We start from the raw sequence: 22,654 nt of genomic DNA on the forward strand, positions 1-22,654 counted from the left end.
ATCTATCCATTGTAGTTACAGTCTCTGACCAGGGCTCAGGGCGGGTGGCCGAGTGCAATTTAATTAAATCGAATAGATCAATGGTTAATTTCCCTGCGGAGTTCCGTGCGACCGAGTTTTACTGCTCATGTGATTGCGCTGGAGTTTGCGATTGAGCGCGTGTATGTCCAATTTAATGTGTTTGTGACATGCACGTGTCCCCCGGCGAGTCCCGGGATTGGTCGTTTCAATTAAAATGCTGCACGTTCTGGACGAAATGTTAGCATTGTAGGAAAATTTGGACAATACATGTACATTACCATATTTATTATCACTTTATTGACGAGTTTCCTCACATTGATGGGAATTAGCCAAACAAAATTACAAATGAAATATCAGTGACAGACAATGTATCATTTTATAGCCATTAGTCACGGGATGTTTCACTTGGCATGAGCAAAGGAGCATAACTGAAACCTGACGGGTACTGTTGTGCCTATCCATGCAGAAGGAAATAATCAAGAATTTACTTTGACTTACTTTTCCTGCAATTGCAGGTTTCAGGTGAATGAACTGCAATTACTAGCGCCTGGAGGAGCGTTTCCCCTTTGTGCGAGTGAAAAGTAATGAGAATGAAAAACTTCTAAGTTCTATTAAAAGTTACTCACTACAGCATTTCGCGAGGGAGTCCTGAAGCATTAGAAATGCTTTACACAATTGCTTGAAACTTGCGGTTGGCTGTTACTTTGGTTGGGTATACTGCGAGCTGGTCTGGCTGATTTTTATCGCTATTCCTTCAATGTTTGCTCTACTTTACTCTACTTCGTTCCTCATGGTAGTACTATTCCATATTGTAGCCTTCCCTACAGAGGATAATTAGTACATGTTAACTTTTAGAGTGGTTTTGGTACTATTAAGAGGCTTCCTCTTGAGGGCCTAAGAATAAACCCGTGGTAACGCCGCTTGACATCAAACAGCCATATTTTACTAAGATTTGAAACCACGACTACTCGCTAGTCAAAGCCAATTCGGTAACCATGCTTCTATTATAGCCCCCAGATTCTTTACTCTCCCTCCCAAGAGAGTCAATACTAGAGCATCACAGAATGTATGCTCTCATGGACACGGAGCAAATTGTTTCAGCCGGTATAATTGCCTATCCAATATTCCTATAGCAAAAGATTTGCTCTGCTTGAAGGGTACGCGTGGGTATTTTAGTGCATTTTGGTATTAATAACATGCTTTTAACTTTGAGTTATGCGGCTTATTTCGGCACAAGACACTATTGTGGTGTTTGTGTGGTTTAAATTTCCAGCAGGCCGAACGCGCCTATGTGAGACTACCTGGTATATGGTGTCGTGTACTGATAGTTTAATTGTCAAAACACTTGGGTGCAAACCGAGAAAGTGCGGATTAGAGTCTCACTTAGTAATTGAACTACGCAAACGCTCTTGCACCTTTAATAAAAAAACAGAGGGGTTGTGCACAGTACACGACCGCATAGGTGACGTAGGACTACGTAAGTCTATTTGTAGCGATAGTAGGATGTATCCTTGCATGTCATAATACAATTCATGTATACATGCTACATGCGTTGTACGTAGCGTTTATCAAAATTGGAACATTGTATACATCACTAGATACAATCGCGGACAAGACACTTCTAACTCTTACAAAATGTTAAACTAAAACAAATTACTTTTAACTTACACGTCGACCGGTTTCAGGCATCATATGCCTATCTTCAGGACGAGAGCCGATGTCCAACGAACCAACCGGAAAGCCACAGCAGCTATGCGATCGACGAAGCCGTTCGTGTATAGTCATTAGTCAGGATGAAATGCCAGTCCAGGTGGCCAGCTGCAAGCGACGTGGGATAATTCTGGTCTTATTGTTGTCCTGAGCAGTTAATTATTCCCTTTCCTCAACAACCGATGAACCCGACTGACCGGGAACTGCAGCCGTGCACAACTCGTGCGTGACTTTGCTTGCCCTTGTTGCTTTCTCCTTTGTCGCGTCCAGACATGCCAGCAATATGTTGGCAATAGTTCAGCCAGCGTTTGAATAGTGCTGTTCGCCGGCTTACTTCGTGTTATGTTCCAGAGCAAGCGACAAGAATCGGTCCCGCCTATTTTTCGTGGTCCTTCATTCTATCATCTACGTTGAATAAAATGCAGCATTTCAATTTCAGTCTGAACAAAAGAGCAAAGTTACCAGTGAGCCGTTCGCCTTTTGCGGCCAAAGAAAAATTATGTGCGCCCATAAACCAGCAGAGGCAATTTCGCAGCTGGAATTTTGGATTTATCCGCACGCAGGCGGGCAGATTGTGTGGTGACGGGAAGACCAATTTGCAGCTGGCTGTCCGTATCGACGGAGAAATGAACAAATTTTTCTTCGGAGTTACTAGAGGTGTTTTGCTAAACATTCAAGCTTTTATATTGCCCAAAAAAAGTGAGAAGAATGCCGATGTTTCTAACAGCTGTATCAATCACCAGACGCCGTTATTTTAACGCCGTCCTGAAAACAGCTTTTATGAAGATATAAAAGATTATTGTTCTCCACTGATCACAATAAAGTTTATTGGGCCAGCAGTAAATATTAAAACAAAACATTGAGTTTAGTTTTAATGCGTTTTCCTGCGCATTTGTTGTGGCGAATCGGTGTTTAATTTGGTGTTAACTTGGTTTTAATTGCTATCACTTATTCACGGCAGACAATTTGTCAACGTAACGATTATTGAATATTGAGCACAGCACAATAAGGAATTATCAAGGCAAATTAATAGCAATCAAAGAGAAATGCTAGAATTTCATTTAGTTTTCTTGTAACTTTGCTATAGTCGAATTAAATGGAATTTTCCATCGACTTTCTCGTTGATTCCTGTTTTTTTTGTTAGATTATAGTCACTTTAGCAACTTAGGTCATTCGTGATTCCTGAATTGTACCAATCAATCAATCATAAAGCGACAATTTCTTGTACGTCCGAGTTAGAATTATTTTTAATTTTTCAATGACGCGCATTGAAAATCAATAGTTTTCTATATTTTCCAAATCGATTTTCCAATCAATTGCTGTAAATAATATCTTCGAAATCTTTTGAAAATTGACTGAATTATAAGCCGAAGCGTGAAAACGCGTTTCTACTTTGAGGACGTCAATTCCAACAACCAATCACGAAGCGAGAATTCTGGTAAAACATATGTTCATTATTTTCAATTTTTCAATAGTTCAACATCAAGAATCCATACTTTTCTCCATTTGGGCCAATTCTTAGAAGATTTTCCAATCGATTGGTGTAAGAGTATTGAAAATCGATCGGGAAACCACTAAGCTATTAGCGTTCAAAACCTGACCATTTTTCGAGAAAGATTTTTTGGAATGACACCCTCCTATACCAGCTACCTTACTGAAAGACGTATTCCTACGTCAGAAAAACCATAGCAGTTATAAAACAATCCCCCGAATAATTCAGTAGGTGGTACTGCGCGTGCACCTCCCGTAACTTCTTAGTTGTGGAATCAACAATAAAACTGATTTTTGGCCTTTCCCCGAAAACCCGCGCTGAGAATCGCGGCTACCGCGCTGACAGACGTGTAAGTCGCAAGGCCCTGCATAGCGTCGTCATCCCGCCAGTAAAAACAAGGTTAGATTAAACTTCTCGGTCGGTGGTTTATACAGTAGACGGAGGAAGAGCCACAATTTGTGTCTAAAAATAACCCAACCCATGTCGCTAGCTTAATAAGAGGGGTTGCGCAGTCTCCTTTCGATCCGGCAATAAATAATAGGGCTGCCGGAAAGGACCGACTCTCGGCATAACTCCATACAAAAATGGTCAAGAACCGTTATCAGAGGCAACGGAGGAGTGAATGTAAGGTTTGTCCCATTTGCAAAAAGGGCGATCAGTATGATTGCTGTAATTTTTTTTCTATTTACCGCGGCATTACGCGGATATTGCGGATCGAATTATTATTCTCCGACAAATGCTCCAGAAAAGTCGAGAGTACACCGTGCTCACGCATCATCGAGCGTGAATAGCTATGGCAGATAATGCACCGCTACGGTTTTCCGGACACACCGGAGTGGATGGGGAAAGCTACCATGAGCGAGCGATGTGCTACGTGCATGTTTCGGAGGCATTTTCGATTCCTTTCGAACAGCGCAGTGTTGCGAGAAGGGGATCGATTGTTCTGTATGTTATTCAGCATCGCTGTTGAAGGTGTGATCCGGCGTCAAAATGGGAGGTACGATCTTCAGCAAGAGTAACCAACTCCTAGCTTTCGGAAACGACCTCGACATCATTACTAGAAACCTTGGGACGTCGGAGGCAATCCACACCACAAAACGTGCTAATCAGACCGGTTGTCCTCTACGGACTAGTGACTTTGTTTACGGAAGACATACCGGATAGGATACCGAACAACTGTGCAGTGAAATCCGTTCTCTTCAAGAAACCCACCGGCTTGCTCCAGGAATAAAGGGGCCCAACGTGCTAGATGGCTCAACCAGGTTGAAGCCGACTTTCAACGAATTCACGACAAATAGCCCCGGACCGAGTATAGCGGAGAGGAATTCTTGATACGGCAAGAGCCACCCCGGTTTTCTGGTGGTAGAAGTAAGAAAAGTAAGTAAGTGAGGGTAGCAGATATTAGCCCAATCAGTTTTGTTGGAAAACCATGTTCAAGCATAATCCGCCACAGCTCGTTTCGTTTAACTGAATCGAACACCGCCTTGAAGTCTACAAATAAATTATGAGTTTGCAAGTTGAAGTCGTATGCTGAACATTTGGTCCGTCGTTAAATAAAGGTTTCCTATACAACGGCCTCAGTCTACGAAACAAGAAGCGAGAGATTAATAAATAATTCATAATTGAGGAGAGTAATGTCTTGATAATTGCTGCCTTCAAACCGATGGCCCTTTTTGTAAATAGGGAATATGAGACCTTTTAACCAGCCGTTCGGTAGTTCCTCTTCGGTCCATATCAATATAATCTGATGGATTGCACAATACAGCCGTTCGTGTCCGACCTTATTTCCCTAAATTGTTCTTAGCAGATATGAGTTTTTTTAAGCATGTCGCCGAGACGGCAGACCCTGGGTCTTGGGCATGACTAGCGGGACACTGCATTTCATAAGTCAACCGCAGGCTCCGGATCAGTCACTGTTGTACGCCACCCCTAACCTGAGATAGAGCCATGTACCTAGTAAGGAATCCACCGTTCAGTGCGGTCACCGTCATGAGCCGCCCTTAATCCTCTAACGGGCAACATTGTAAAAACGATGCGATCGAGCAAATGATTACTTTATCATGAAAGTACACTCAAAAGAAGCTCGAGTTGTCGAAAACATTTATCTGGAGGACCGCTAGGTATGAAATAGTCCAATTTCTCTTTTTAGTTTTTCATGCCTAACGCTCTACCCAAATATTTTTTTCAGTTCAAATATAGCACAAGGAATCTAGGAAAAATTTGACATCGAACATTTGGTTCTAGATGTCCTTTTCCTTCAAACGTAAAAAAGGGAATATTCGCACCACAATTTGTTTCGAAATTTTTCGGAATTCTTGTTTTTGAAAGATGTTACCTTTTGAACGCATGGTCAGAGTGTTGTGATATTAGTGTCAACGTGTCAGGAATTCTGTTCTGAACATATTTCTCATATTGTCAATTCAAGACAAATTTCGTATGTGGCTCTGGAGCTACAAAAGCGGAGGCCGTCTACAGACGGTCTTACCCGTTAGAGGGTTAACCTGAGGACAGACGTTCATTGCTGGCAAGGCTTAGCTTCCTTTTGCCAACACTCAGGGGAAGCATGAGTGCATTCTGCCTTGTCGGCGATGTCCAAACGAGGAAATAGTTTTGTATCTTGAATTATGAGAATTCTCGAAACGAAAGTAGATGTTCAGATGGTACCCAACAAGCGTGTAATGAAGTGTAATCAATTGGGGGAAGGGGTAGTCAATTTGGTTTTTTTATTTCACTAAGTTTGGAATAAAAATTACTAAAATTATTCAAAGATCATATTTTGTAGATTTTGTAGAATCAAGTAGACAAGTTATAATTTGAAGTATCGTATCGTTGAATCTTCTATATCTATCTATTTATATAAAAGGCATATGTCTGTCCCGAAGACCAGGTCTCTGACAGGACGTCATAAGAGGCTTATTGGTAACTAAAACCTGGTCCCTGAAAAGACGTCATGCTTTAGTAGCAATGGGTTGTTTTCTCAGTCACCTCACTGGTCGACTGCTGGACTGCTCGAATGTTCAACTGGTGGACTAGACTGCTCGACTGGACTGGTCGATTAGACTTCTCGGTTTGATTTCTCGACTGGACTGCTAAACTGAACTGTTCGACTGAACTGTTCGATTCGGCTGCTCGACTCAATTTGCTTGATTGGACAGATCGACTTGACTGCTTAACTGAACAGCTCGATTTAACTGCTCGAGTGGACTACTCGACTTAACTACTCGATTCGACTGCTTGACACATTTGCTTGACTTACTACTAGACCCGACTGCTCATCTTAACTGCACGATTGAACTGCTCGACTGGATTGTTCGATTCGACTGCTCGACTGTACTGCTTGACTGGCAGCATGATTCATCTGCTCAACTAGACTGCTCGACTCAACTGTTCGATTCGACACTCGATTCAACTGCTCGATGCAACTGCTTGATTCCACTGCTCTACTGGACTACTCGACTCAACTGCTCGACTCGACTGCTCGAATGAACTGCTTGACTCAACTACTCGATTGGACTATTGCTCGATTCAACTGCTCGACTAAACTACTCTATTTGATTGCCTGACTCAACTGACAGCTTGATTCAATAGCTCGACTAGACTGCTCGAATTAACTGCTCGACTCAACTGTTCGACTTAACTGCTCAACTGAAGCACTTGACCCGACTGCTCGACTCTAGTCTCTAGTCAGTCTACTGCTCGACTTAACTGTTTGATTCGACTGCTCGACTTAACTGCTCGATTCAACTGTTCGACATAAGGGGCGACCCTACTCTGGAAAGTCGGAAAAATCGAATTTTATTTTTTTTGCATTTTCGAGACGCTTATACCTTCATAAATGTCATGCCAAAAGGATTTTTTAATAGCTGATCTCGTTGAAAACTTACGGCAAATATTGTGGAGTCACCTCAAGGGAAGTCCATTGCTGTAAGAAACTTTAAACGCGTTTTCTCCGAAACCATGTTTCTTTAGCTGGCGGTACGTGTATCTCAAAATCTAGTGGATCGATTTGACTAAAATTTTTATTCAGCATGTAAAAATGAATTATCTAAATTGTTACGTAGCCGTTTTTTTGATATCTCAATTTTTCAATTTTTTATGAACTTTTTTTGGCGATTTTTGTTGAAAAACCACCTTTCTTTTGGAAAAACTGCCGCCATTTTGGTAATTTTTCGAATTTTCAAAAACCGCTACGTAACAATTTAGGTATTAACCTAAAGCTTCAAAATCATCCTTGAGATTCGTTGTACGACACCTTGTTGGTTCCCGGCACGTACCGCCAGTAAGGAACTATTTTCTAGAGGGCATTCACGCGCTCACCTGCCACCAGCATTATAATGACTATTCTGGTATCCAAGAAATACACAATATATCTTCAAATATACCTTAACCAATAACCAAAATACCCCAACACTTAACTATAATTCTAGCATATGAAAAAAATTTATGAAAATCTATTATTTTTCGGGCTTCCAGAGGAGGGTTCCCCCTTAACTGCTCGACTGAACCACTTGACCCGACTGCTCGACTAGACTACTCAACTCAACTGTTTTCTTAAACTACTTGATTCAGCTGCTCGACTGGACTACTCGACTTAACTGCGCGATTAAACTGCTCGACTAGACTGCTCGATTTGACTGCTCGACTCGACTGCTTGATTTCTGTTTGAATCGACAGCTCGACTTAACTGCTTGATTAAACTACTCGACTCAACTGCTCGACTGGACTACTCGACTCGATTGCTCGACTCAGCTGCTCAACTGGACTACTCGACTCAACTGCTCGAATAAGCTGTTCGACTAGACTCCTCGACTCAATCGCTCGACTCGACAGCTCGAATGAACTGCTAAACTCAACTGTTCGACTTAACCGTTTGACCCGACTGCTTGACTAAATTATTCGATTAGACTGTTCGACTGAAATGTTCGACAAGACTACTCGATTCAACTGCTCGACTGGACTACTCGACTACTGACAAGACGTCGTGCTTTCGTAGCAATGGGTTCTATTCTCAGTCACCTCACTGATCGACTGCTGGACTGAACGATTGCTCAACTGGTTGACTAGACTGCTGGACTGGACTGGTCGATTCAACTGCTCGACTCACCTGCTCGATTGGACAGATCGACTTGACTGCTTCACTGAACAGGTCGATTTAACTACTCGACTGGACTACTCGATTCAACTGTTAGACTTAGCTCCTCGATTCGACTACTCGACTGGACTTCGGTTCGACTGCTCGACTTGACAGCGCGACTCAACTGCTCGACTGAACTGCTTGACTGAACAGCTGGATTCAACTGTTCGATTAGACTGCTCGATTTCACTGCTCGACTTAACCACTCAACCCGACTGCTCGACAAAACTGCTTGACTCAACTGCTCGACTAGACTGCTCGATACCAATCGATTCAACTGCCCGACTGGACTATTCGGTTTGACTGCTTGACTAAATTGTTCGACTCGACTGCTCGACTCAACTGCTCGATTTGACTATTCGAATCGGCTGCACGACTTACTACTCAACCCGACTGCTCGACTAGACTACTCGATTGCTCGTCGCGATATCAACGTGCCGCTCATTGGAATCAACACAGTGGAGATAATGTTTTTATTTAGGAAAACCCAATGCGAGCATAAAAACTGAAAATATTCTTAACTCTCATTCAAATGGCCAGAGCCGGCAGCGAGGCCCTTTTTTGTATACCAGAAGGGCATTTGGTTGACGATAAATAATACGTGCTCGGCGTAAGCAATAGTCTCGTTACCAAGCTGCGGTAGCTTGTGAAGCAATGCGTCTCACCAAAACAAGGATGAGAAAGCTTTTTGTGGACTTCTTTTCATCGCCGAAATCATGACCGACGTTTCTTCCAATGAGGCTGTGATTTCTCTGCTTGAATCTAGCTCATTGTAGTCGATTTCGTTTTGAAAGAGAGCCGTAAAAATTGAAGCGAAGGAAACGTTATCTAGAGCGCCTTCAATATCAAGGAAAACACAAAGTGCAGTCTCTTCATATTTGAGCGATTTCTCAACTAACGTCACAACACAGTGCTGTGCGGTTTCCGTAGATTTCCCGTGTTGATATGTAAGTTGATTTGCCGCTTATTTGGTTGCGAGGTACGATGCTGGTTTTATTTAAAAACTCATTGCTTATATAGTTATCCGTGATTTTGTCTAAGCGCCGGCTCTACAAATGACTTTGATGGTCTCGAGAGTGCATAGACAAGCAACATGGATGCAGCGTTGAAAGTAGATGTACTTCAAATTCGACTCTGTAAAGTGATAGGGAACAACATTGAGTGAAAATGTGTGCGTCTTGTGCGTCTTATGTGGTTTTGTTTGAACCAGAATTCTGGTGAAACTGCCAAGGCATTTCCTTGTCTTCTTTTCGACAAGAATTCATCAGAACAAACAATCAAATGTCACAGAAAATTGTACACCCAAAGAGTTGAAAATTGTTAAACTATCAAATAATAGATCGGGGACTCCGTAAACAGTCACAAACTTGAACATTCAACAGACGAATTGTGAATTGTCACCATACATTCTATGGATGTGATAAATGCCACGAAAGCAAAAGGTGCCGCGTTTGGCTTTCCCAACATTAACCACGACCGACGTTGCGTTGTTGCGGTGGATGTGAAATCGCTTGAATTTCACATCGAAGCGCGTAGGTAGGTAGCCCGCACAGTCCCAGTTTTGTGTAACCGTAAATGTCACAGGTCATTATTTTAATCACTTCATTGAAAGGAACTCAACTCGATAGCATTTTATGCAATGACATTTTACAGATGCTCAGATGGAGGTGGATTTTTGAAACGAGTTTTTTTTGCTCCCTTTATTGTTGTCCATGCGCCTTGTTAACATCGTATGAAAAAATAATTAATCAACCAATTAAAAAAAGGTACCGGATGCCGGTCTCAGAGAGGCGCGGATGTGAATTTACTTTCCGTTTTAAACTGGGATATTGTTTCATGACGTTTTTCCGAATTCGGCGATCAAGATAAAAGCCTCTTGATTTTGATCGTTATCATCAATCAAGAAGATTCGCTTTCATGCAGGAGGAAACTGCTGCATTGGTGGTAGCGAGTACCCTTCTCCGGGTAGAACCATCTTGACATACGGTTGTTTATCGAGAAGATTAGATGATTGAGTGGATGGCCGGCCCCAACCATTACGAGTGTCGGAAGGCGTATGTGGAGAATAAAGCATTAGCAAAACCTAGACAGCGCAGCTATTGTAAGGCCAGAATAGCAAATAGGTGTCTCTTACAGTAGTGCCAGGGTTACATTGAAACGGCGATTCGCGATAGAATGTTTAGTTCGGTTAAACACCACCGAGTTCAACCCTTGGCATGCATCAAACTCTACTTTGTTTTTTTCCACTTCATTCTTCTCGCATTACGGCAAGTGAAAATGATATTTGCACCAAGCTATTGAGACTACCAAAATGAGCCTACAGAGGGGACCCATCATCCTAATGAACTGCTGGTTGTTTATGTTTGTTTCTTGCGGGGGCTTTCCGCTGCACTCTTCCAGCACAGCAAATATAACAACGAAAATTGACAACCCCAGCGGGGGCAGCCTGTGGCAAATAGAACCACCCCAACCGATCTGAATCACGGCACGGCACAGCAGCACAGGCTATCGCCCGCTGGAGGCCCAGCTTCCGTTGCTTATCTGCGCAGGTTTTATGCTTCAATATCAGATGATGATTCAAAAAAAAAAATGATGCCAAGGTTACTTGGCTTGGATGTCGTACCGTACCATCAGGTATGTACATCGTTCCTTCGGGCTAGTAATTCGTTTGCATCAACTTTCAAAAGTGAATGAAAAGGGCACGGCCATACTTACGGAAGAAAAGAGAGCAAAAAAAGAGGAAACTCATCTATTCACGCCGAGTAGCTTTTATTCAGTGAACGAGCTCGCGAATAATGTCCGGATGTGGAGGGGGCGGGGGCAGATTGCAAAGCCTCCGTCCTCCGCTTAGTGGTAGTCCACTGCACCGAAAGGCAACGCAAAGGTGTTAAAAATATCCATGAACCGAGCGAAGGGTTCCATTTCAACGATTTGTACATTGCATTTCAACTCTTTTTCGTTCAGCTGCTTTTGCTCATTAAATAATAATAAAGACCGGGAAGGTCGCTTTCATCGAATGAATGAAGGATCTGAAAAATGATTATAAATTTCGCTGAAAAAAAAGTCACAGAACGAACTCCTGTAACAGTTTCCCACCCAGTTTGCCACCATCGCATCGCATCGCATCGTCACGTGTGCACGGTGACTGACTGAAATACCTTTTACGAGACGCAAATTTCGCCACGTTCAGTAGTGCAAAAGAAGCTAATTTAGTTCGTGGTTGAGAAGAAACGAAACGAAAAAAAAAATAAAATAAATAAATCGCTTTACTCGATTCAGCACATTTTCCCTCTAGCGAGACAACAAACAAGATTTAGCTTCCTCCTCGGCGAACCGCGGGCGGGCGTAGATCCTGCCATCCATTTGGGGCGAATTGACTCATGTTCCCGCTATGCCAGTCAGTCGGTCGGTCGGTTGGTTGGTCGGTGGGTGGGTGGGTTTAATTTCGGTTATTCACATCATTATGAAAGCCTAAAATGTGCGCGTATTACGCGCGTTGAGCATATTTTGAACTTCACCGTCGGTCGTCTCATCACTGCTGTGGGAATGTACCGCTCAATGTATAGTGTCACTCAGTCACTTCCGTGGAATTTCGGTGGGAGAAACGAAAAAAAAACGTGCTCGAAGGGTTGTTGCATGTCGCGAAATCCACCCACAGCACCCGCACCGGCTTGTTCTGTTGGAAGGGAGGGAAAAATCCGGGAATATTTCGAAAACGTATTTCCCATCAATCATTCGCGCCAGCTTCGCGAAGTTTATTTGGGTAAATCGTCGTTCCTCCCGTTACGGGCGGTGCCCGGAAAGTGTATCAACGACGGAACGGTATAAACACATTCTGATGCGTCCCACGGTTCTTCGCTTGTATCGTATGGCTGGAAAGACCTGCATCGCACCGGACGATTTATCGGCAGTGTCGAATGACTGCTGCATGTACGTGATACCGCGAGAGCCGATTTATTTATTGGCAAACAGATTCGCATTACGTTCGCCGCGATATGATCGAGGATTTAACTTTATGGTGTAATTTTAATCTGCTTAGCTTGGAGTGATTCTCGATGGTATGAAAAACGACGACATGTTAGGTCTTTGACAATTGCGAAAAATATTGTTTCACTGTTTCACTTGCATTGCAAGGGAAATAGGGTAAAGAACCGGGTTTAAGCAGTCTAAGCGGGTCACTGATTGTTTTACTTTATTACAAGCGATGGGTTGTCTAAGTGGGGGATATCAGTATACCAATCTTCTTGCTATCTTTAGTTCTTCAAGCTGTTACCATTGAGCTAAACTTTTGATTTTTCGCTTTAAAAGTTGGAGCGGTGGAACTAATTTTGATCAGACCGAACATATTTTCACCCTCAAGGTGCTTTTTTAAGCACTCCTGAAATCTGAATTTTTTTACGTCCCCATAAAAAACCCTTGAACTTTTCCCCCTATTCAGTAAGTTCGCGTTCCTATCCGCGACCTACTAATCGGCATCTGATGCGTAATCGGCATAGCGTATCGGCATAGATGCGTAAAATGCCATCTGTCTAAATTGTTTATCGGGGTATACACTCACCGCACCGTTCGGCAAATGGTATTCGTCGTCTCTTTTATTCTCTGGTGTTCTTATGGGAAACTGCGAGTTTGACGTCTCACTCGCTGTTCATAAGGATGGTGGGAGAACAAAAGAGCCAAACATAGCAGTATACATGGTCCGACTCAGAACAGTGTTGTCAAAGCAAATAACATTGAAACACATCGTTGCTTCATTAAATCACTAAGAAAATCTTCGAAAATTATTGAAAAAGCTGTCTGTTTTCTGTTGTTTTTAATAAAGAAAAATTAATTATGAACATACATTTCTCTTGAAAGTATTGAACCACATTTTCACCATTGGAGGTTTCAGGTAATTTCAAACCTATACTTGTTATTACCAGAACCGAAACAGTGTCTTGGCAGCACGATAGTTCATCAGTTATGCTGCAGTTGCTGCTACTGGTGAATAGGTTCCGTCAATTCAGAATTTGTTTTCAGTTTTGTTATAAAATAATAAAACTTTCGGCTAGTGACAAAGTCTTAGATAATAGAAAAAAAGATAATGAATAATATGGTATGTGACAATCGAGTGCTTGATTTTTAGAGTGGTTGTAATCAGTGCTGAAAAATGTGATGGATTGGTTAGTAGCGAGGTGGTGATTGCCTTCAGCAGCTGAAAAATGTACGTTTTTGGACAACAATTTTTAACTCATCGTATTTCTTGTCGGAAACCCAGTAAATTGTGTTTGTGCGAATTAAATGTATGGTTAAGTGATTTGTGAAGATGATCCTATCAAAAGATTTTGTAAATATGAATAAAAAAGTGCATTTTCGGCTCATTTATTTTCAACTGATTAAAATAGGTGACACTGCTTAACTCGTTCCTTACCCTATTTCATTAGAATATAAGGCATAATACCAAAACTATAGTTTTGGACTGATAACACAAAATCACTAATATCAACGTTTATTTCTAATTAACATGTACAAAGTATGCAACCCAATGGTCAGGAACGAAACGAGAGCGAGCGCATCAGCGCTGAAACTTATATAAGTAATCTAATAGTTGGTACCACTGCTTTAATGACAATTTACAGGAAGTAGTTTAAAGCAATTGTACGTGAACCCTGACATTCACTACTTAACAAGAACAACTATAACTCAAAAACGAAAATGAAATTGAAAATCGGTTACCAATAAAAAAATTAAAAAGCCTGCATGAACTAGAACACGAACAAGATTCGAAGTGGCGCGTCAAGTTCGTAAACAAATTTTTACAGTTTCATTTTATTTAATTTTTAATAATTTTGATGCTTGTTTCTCCATTGTAGGTTAGTTCTTCTGATGAAAGATCTGTAAAAATGGACACAGGTTGGTCTTTCAGTCAGCCAGCAGTGTTACATTTAGGCGGGGCTTGGGAACGACTTGTAAGAATTGTTAAAGACACCCTCTAACAAACGATATAAAGTGGTAGCATATCCTGCTTTGAATCATTGCCAAACGTTCTATTTCAACTAGATTTTTGATGTAGGACTACGTCTTTCATGACGGTAGCTTCAGCTTCAGCAACGTTCCTCGCTTTAACCACTCGTTTGCCTCGATCAACATCGACGATAACATGATTCTGGCCGCTTCCGCTAAGCTAAAGCATTGCTACTCTCCAGGGCCGGATGGGATCCCGGCTACGTTGCTTAAGAAGAAGATCGATAACTATCGATGAATTTCAGCGCTGTGTGCTACGTCGAAATTATTCGAGTTAGTCATCAAACAATTTTTTTCGCACTGTCAACAAGCGATGGCAGATGAGCAACACGGATTTCTGCCAAAACGGTCTTGTGCTACGAATTTAGTTTGCTTAACGAGCTATGTAACGAACAGTTTTATTGAACTATCGCAAACCGACGCGATTTACACAGACCTCTCTGCTGCTTTTGATAAGGTAAATCATTGCATCGCTGTCGCTAAATTGGACCGTTATGGTTTTAGCGGTGATCTATTGAACTAGTTAGAATCGTACTTAACGGGACGAACGCTGAGTGTGAAAATCGGTGACTAGATTTCCGATTCGTTCCTCGCTACCTCCAGGATTGCACAAGGCAGCCATCTGGGCCCACTGGTATTTTAACGATATAATCCATTCACTAGAATGTCCACGTCTCGCATTTGCGGATGATTTGAAGTTATTTTACGCAGTTCATAACACTGACGATGCGTTGTTTCTCCAGCAACAGCTTAATACCTTTGCTAGTTGGTGCGAGACTAATCGAATGCTGCTAAACCCAACCAAATGTTCGCTCATCACATTTTCGAGGAAAAATCACCCGCTACACTTCCAGTATACACTAAATGGGATTCCAATTCAGCGCGTGGAACAAGTAAAGGATCTTGGTGTGTTACTTGATGTAAAGCTCACCTTCAAGCAAAACACATTTCTTTCATTGTTGCCAAGGCCTCTAGACAACTAGGCCTGTTTATGCGAATGACACGTGACTTCAACAGCGCTCTACGGGTCACTAGTTCGAGCCTCTCTAGAATACTGCTCAGTAGTATGGGTCCCTCATTACAACAATGCAATCTACCGCATCGAAAGTATCTAGCGTCGGTTCGTATGCTACGCTCTTTTCGAAGGCTTTCATGGCGTCAACCAATGAGAAACACGCGATACGAGGATCGTTGCATGCTCATTCGTATCGACACTCTCGAACTTCGCCGAGAAACAGCACGCGTCATGGTTGTCTCGGATACCTTGACATCCAACATCGACTGCCCTGCCATCCTTCGTCAAATCAACCTGAATGCACCAACGAGAGTACTGCGGAGGCTACCTCTACTAAACCCACCAGGAATAGAGGGGCTCAACGTGCTAGATGCACTCGACCAGCAAGAGCCACCCCGGTTCTCGGCTGAATAAGTAAGTACCCCTACTAAATCTACCTTTTCGTCGCACCAACTACAGTACCAACAGTGCCATCACTGGTCTACAGAGGTCGTTCAACCAAGTTTCATCAGTGTTCGATTTTAATTTGTCTCAACAAGTATTACGTTCAAGATTTGTGTCTATGTTTCGACGTTTTTTGTATTAGTTAATAATGGCCATTAGGGCAAGCTTTGCCTGTTGGTAACAATAAATAAATAAATAAATCTACAACAGTTTCAGGAAGGTAGCTGGTATAGGGGATCATTCCAAAAAATCGAAAAACGCGAGCGTCACGAAAAATGAAAGAATTTGAGAGCTAATAGCTTAGCGGTTTCCCGATCGATTTTAAATATTTTTGCACCAACCGATCGGAAAATCTCCTACGCATCTACACAAATACGGAAAACTATTGATTTTTAAGTGCACACTACTGAAAAATTGTAAATAATGAACTCTTGTCCATCTAGAAACCACGTGACACTTCGTGACTGGTTGTTGGAAATGACGTCATCAAAGTGGTAATGCATTTTCACGCTTCGGCATATAATTCAGTCAATTGCTAATAGATTTCCAAGCTCGGACAATCGATTTGGAAAATATAGAAAACTATTGATTTTCAACGCGCCATTGAAAAATTGAAAATAACTCTAACTCGGTAGTTAGAACAAACTGCTGTTCATCTCTTCGTCGAGGTACAAATTCTCGCTTCGTGATTGGTTGGAATAATTTCCTATTATTTTCGAATAAGTTTTGATACAATTCAAGAACCAACGAGAAAGTTGATGGAAAATTCCATTTAATTCTACTATAACAAAGTCATAAGAGAATTAAATGGAATCCTACCCTTTCTCGTTGATTGCTAATTGGCTTGAAAATTACTTATTGTGATGCACCACCAACGGCAACACGAGCGGTGCCGCAGTCGTGCACGTCTGCAGTTCTCGGTCGGTCGTATTCATCGGCTGCTGAGGAAAGGAAAGTATGCTGAGCGTGTGTTGGAGCTGGAGCACTCGTTTCGCTGCCGTGATGGAATACGTGGCTGCTGAAGTTCTGGAATTGACAGGAAATATGCTGCTCGTGACAACAAAATGACCAGAGTTATCGTCACTTGCAGCTGGCCATCCGCAACGGCAAAGAGTTGAACAAATTTCTGTCCGGTGTCACCACTGCTCAGGGAAGTATCGTTCCGAACATCAAAGCTGTTTTGTTGCTGCCCAAGAAGACGGAAAGAAGGTTTAAATTTCCAACATATCACATCCGAAAAGAAAAACCGTTCTTTTAAGGACGAAACATATGTTCATGAAGATTTGAGGAACTTTCGCTCACTGATTTTAAGTCTATTTAATTCGATTGATTCATATTGTTCGCTTCTTATCCAATAATTTCAACCGATCACCTCTCGCGCTTCTGTTCTCTTGTTGTTGGGGACGATATTTGTTCCGGAATATCGTCCCCAACATATTGGTGCATCGGTGGTTCAGTGGTAGAATGCTCGCCTGCCACGCGGGCGGCCCGGGTTCGTTTCCCGGCCGATGCACCAATATGTTGGGGACGATATTCCGGAACAAATTGACAACACTGTTACTTGATTTACTTAACTTACTTAACTTACTTAACCTACATAGCTTAAGGGCGAAATATGCAGCCCGCTCAAGTGCACTTGAGTGACAGTGATCGATGATGGTAGGAAATACGTATGCCATTTAAGAAATAAACGTTAACAAAAGTAGACAGAATTAGTGAAGTTGGCACGTGGAAATTTATAATAAAATTATAGTTTAAGTTAATTGCAAATTGCATTTACGATTGATAGAAAGGTGATTCACGCTTACGGCGATTAAATAATTATCCTACAGTGGAAACAATTTGTAGGCCGGATTAAAATTGTTAACGGTATTTAATAAATTAATTAAAACTATATGATAATTAAATTCACAATTGGTGTAATATACAGATTGTAAAACTCGGAATTAAAGGCTGGGCAAAGAGGAAAAATTGTAGATTGACAGTCTAAGGAAAAGAAGGACTAGAGAGGTAGTGAAAGGAAAGCATCTGCACGAGGAAGTAGAAGAAACTAAATGTAAGGTAACCGCTAAAACACTTATAAAATACTAATTAAAATGCAATAAAATTGTAGCTTCGATCTACGAATACGACGAAAGGACGACTAAAGTAGATTTCAAAGCTTGGTTCTTTTTGCTCCGAACACTTGTTGCTGCTGGTTGAGTTGGCCGTCTCGGAAGGTACCAAAGCAGCCAACAAATATACCAGCTCCAAGTAAATGTGTTCGGTCAAGTATAGTAACATCCTATGCATCTTCATATAAGAATTTGTTCGTTCTTAAAAAAGCGGTTTTCGGTAATTGATGGAACCTAGGAAACTTGGAACTTGGGGCTTTTCATTCGGTTTTCTTTAGCAACACAAATCTATCCATCACCAATGCAACAGTAATAATACGTAGCGTATTTTTTGTTTGGCAGCAAAAGGCGAACGGCTCACTGGTAACTTTACGCTTTTGTTCAGACTGAAACTGAAATGCTCCATTTTCTTCAACGTAGATGATGGAATGATGGTCCACGAAAAATTGGCGGAACCGATTCTTGTCGCTAGCTCTGGTACACAACACGAGGTAAGCCAGCGAACAGCATTATTCAAACGCTAGCTGAGCTACTGCCAACATCTTACTGGCATGTCTGGACGCGACAAAAGAGAAAGCATCAAGGGCAAACGAAAGTCACGCTCGAGTCGTGCACCGCTGCAGTTCCCGGTCTGTCGTATTCATCGGCTGCTGAGGAAAGGAAACTATGGAAGCTGGAGCTGGCTGTCGTGATGGAATAATTAACTGCGGAAGTGCTGCTCACGACAACAAAAAGACCAGAATTATCCCACGTCGCTTGCAGCTGGCCACCTGGACTGATATTTCATCGTGACTCATATCTATACACGAACGGCTTCGTCGATCGCATAGCTGCTGTGGCTTTCCGGTTGGTTCGTTGCAACACTTTCGTTGCTTGGTTTGCGGTTATCGGCACTCCAATTTACCGAAAAGAAAATTACGTTAAGTGCGTTAGTGCAAGTTTATTGCAAGCTGGAGTTATGATGATTATCATGATAATTATCAATGATTATAATCAATCAATCGGATCTTTTAAGGACCACGCAACAATTGAAGAGTTTATTATATTTTCTTAATGTATAGCGGATTTTCGGCTTTCCAGTCAGTTTTATATTGAAAACGGCTTTTTTATACTGCCTGACGTTTCGGCCTTTCGTTTTGGCCTTTTTCAAAGGTAATATTATTTGATAAAAAAGCCGTTTTCAATATAAAACTGACTGGAAAGCCGAAAATCCGCAACACAATATATGTACCTCAGTCGATCATAACAGCATATTTTCTTAGTGTTTTTTTAAACGATGGTTTTTACAATTGATGGAGGGACGGTAGGGAAAGTAATGAAATTTTTTTGGGAAAGTAGGGGAAAGAGTGGAAAGGAAGGGGGGGGGCAATAGGTAGCTACGCTTAACAAGTTGTCGTTGTGACTCCTATCTTTTGTCCAATGCTGGAAGGTGCATGGGTCGAACCAAGCTATAATCAGAGATTATAACCGGATTCGAACCCACAACACCTGCCATGGCGTGTGGCTCGCTGGTACCCGTGTACTTTTGAATCATACAGACGCTGGACAAAAGAAGTCTGCAAATCCCTTTTTATTAACGTAGCAAAATGGGTTGGGCTATTTTTAGACACAAATTGTGCCTCTTCCTCCACCTACCGTAGAAACCACCGACAGAGAAGTTTTAATCTAACTTGTTTTTAGTTTGAGGACGACGCCACTATGCAGGCCCTTACGACTTGCAAGGTACTGCGTGTGACGTTGTTCGTCCGAAAGCGTGTTAGTCCGCGTTTCACAGCGCGGGTCTTCGGAGAAAGGCTCCGTTCCTATGAAATTGACCAAACTACGTTAATAAGGGGGGTTGTGCAGACTTCTTTTGTCCAGCGCCTCTATGGCCTCTATGGCTAATTTCCAGGTTTTGTGAGGAGGAAAAGCTGTCGGAGCAATGGATGGACAGAGTTTTTGTCTCATTTACAAAGAGGGTAATCGATTCGAGTGTTGCGACTTTCGTGGCATAACGCAGATAAACGCCGTCTACAAAGTACTCTTCCAGATCCGGTTCTGCCGGCTGTCACCGATAGCACAAGGTTTCGTAGGGAATTTCCAAACGAGCTTCATGGTAGTTCGTGCTACTACGGACATAATTTTCGTCATTCGACAGATGTTGCCAGAATTTTGGAAACACAACGTGACCTTCCATCACATCTTTATTGACTTCAAAGCAGCATCCGATACAGTTGATCGAGGCCTATGGTACATAATGCACGAACACGGATTTCCGAACAAACTGACAAAGGACACTCTGAGACGTGGCGAGGATTGAGACTGGGTGGTGGCTCATCCTGCATGAACATCGAAACGAAAGGCATGACTTTTGGCAAAGTTAGCTGCTGGTTCACTGGTTGCAGCCATTGCTGTCAGGTGGTGCGATGACCGAAGACAGGAGAACACGAATTCCGCGCAGTACATTCTAATTCGAATTGGATTTGTACAACATGGAAAACAAATAAAGTGTGTCATTCGGTGGAGACCAATTAATGATCGTCTATACTCTTTCGGTTGGTACCCGAATGTTTTACTAACTAAACTACTGCCGCAACCTTATATTAGTTAGTACAACATTAAAGTTTTGTTTTATTCTCCCAGTTCTTTCACTCCACGCCAACCAAAAGAGTGTCGGTTCGAGCCCCACCCGCCATTGAACGACCCAATATATTTTAGGCCTATACATCGAAATTTTCTGGTTCATCCAGTTTATCATTCTTCGCACCAGACACTTCCTCACTCCCCAAAAAGCCTTCAAACCATAGCCTGATAAAAGTGACGCCCTGCCAAACGACCAACTCGATGATGTGAAGGAGAAACACTGCATCTCGGCAGTAATACGCTTTGGTACCGTCGCAACCGGATGAACGGTTCGGTTGTTATCCTATCGGCAATAATCGGAATCGCTTATATTCCGACCGCATTCAAAGTGCCGATTGCTAAGCACAGTCAGTCGTCTGCAGTTGGTTAAACAAGTAAGTCTTGAGCAATTCTTTGAGTCAGTTAAATTATATTTCACAAAACCACAGTGAGTGGTTCGACACAGAGTACCAACGAGTGACTGACGAGAAGAATCAAGATGACACCAGAGCAGAGATAAATACCGAAAAGAGACTTCACCGTCGTAAGAAACGCCAGTACTGAAATCGTGTTCTTGCGGAGGCGGCGAATTGTTTCGAGAGGCACGATACTAGAAGTTTCTTTAAGACGATCAACGGAATAAGAAACCGGACAGTGCTAGCTCTTGTTATGTGCAACGACAAGGAAAAGAACCTGATTATCGATAAATCGGAGATAGCCAGGTGTTGGAAACAATATTTCGATGATAGAGCTGTCAAAAGAAATAGGATTACGATTAAGGACGATGGACAAGGTGTGGATCCACCAACTTTGGACGAGGTGAATAAAGCAGCGAGAGAGCTGAAAAACGGCAAAGTAGCTGGAAAGACAGCATCACTACCGAACTTTTAAAGGTCGGGAGTGAATGGCTGTTTTATAGACTGGGAAGGAACTACCTATGTCCTGTTTACAAAAAGGGCCATCACCTCGAACGCAGCAATTATTTGGGAATTGCTTTCCTAAATTCTGCATAAACAATTCTTTTCCGCTTCCTGTTTCATAGACTGAGACTGTTACAGAGAATCTATGTGGGGTTTTCGTGAGGGAGCTCCACGACGAATCAAACGTTCACCTAGCGACAAATCCTATATACATTCCGGGAATTCAACTTGCAGACTCACCATTTGTTTATAGACTTCAAGGCGGCGTCCGATTCAGTTGAACGAAATGAGCAATAGCTGATTATGCTCGGAACAAAACTGATTAGGATGATACGTGCTACCCTTGATGGGTCAAAATTGAGCGCCAGTATATCGGGTGAGACATCGGACTCGTTTGTGACGTTAGATGACGTTTGAAGCAAGGTGGCAGGTCCTTGAATCTGCTGTTTAATATTGCATTGGAAGGTGCTATTCGCAGGGCAAACGTGCAGAGAAGCGGTGCCATCATCATCATGAAATCTCACATGCTCCGAGGGTTTGCGGATGACATCGATATCATCGGTGTTAACCGCAGAACTGTAGAGAGGCGTACACGCATCTTAAAGAGGAAGCTGCGAGAATAGGGCTTATCATAAACTCTACAAAAATGAAGTATATGGTGGCTGGAGAGAGCGTGGTAGCCCTTCGGGTGTTGAAATTGCCGTGGTCATAAATGGAGATACTTTTGAAACGGTCGACGAAAACGTCTATCTTGGTACGTTAGTGACACGTTATAACAGTTAACCTACAACACCGTACGAAAGTCACACTCTATAAGATGGCAATTCTTTCGGCGTTACTCTATGGCCATGAAGCGGGGACGTTGAAGGAGAGCTCTTGGCGTTTTTGAGGATGCCGGATTAACGACTAGCAAAAACAATATTCTATAGATAACGCGACAGAGACTGATGACTTCGAGGCAGACCTGTTACCGGTTAGAACCGATTTGTTAGCGGCGATTGAAAACTGGCAGCCCAAGACCGACAAGCAGTGAAGCCAGATCTGTGAGGACCAGAACTTAGGGATTTTCTACAGATCTACGGATCAAGTGCTCAAATCTATATATATAAGAGTATTGTAGCCTAATATAGGATTCTTCAAGGCTCACGATAAGTAAAACGACGTGTGTACTCTCGAATAGCTTTTATCAACTGCTTTTTATAT

The 22,654-nt window shown here is 42.3% G+C and overlaps 1 protein-coding gene and 1 non-coding gene across 3 annotated transcripts in view; one reads left to right on the forward strand and one right to left on the reverse strand.

Moving 5' to 3' along the window:
• Nucleotides 1-22,654, reverse strand: part of LOC128744392 (1-phosphatidylinositol 4,5-bisphosphate phosphodiesterase) — a 185,127-nt gene that overhangs the window by 153,758 nt on the left and 8,715 nt on the right. The gene's annotated exons all lie outside the window — the stretch shown is intronic.
• Trnag-gcc (transfer RNA glycine (anticodon GCC)) lies at nucleotides 17,259-17,329 on the forward strand. Its single transcript has one exon. It is a non-coding gene; the product is annotated as a tRNA-Gly (tRNA).

This window comes from Sabethes cyaneus, chromosome 3 (assembly GCF_943734655.1).
Source record: "Sabethes cyaneus chromosome 3, idSabCyanKW18_F2, whole genome shotgun sequence".
In the NCBI taxonomy this organism is placed as follows: domain Eukaryota; kingdom Metazoa; phylum Arthropoda; class Insecta; order Diptera; family Culicidae; genus Sabethes; species Sabethes cyaneus.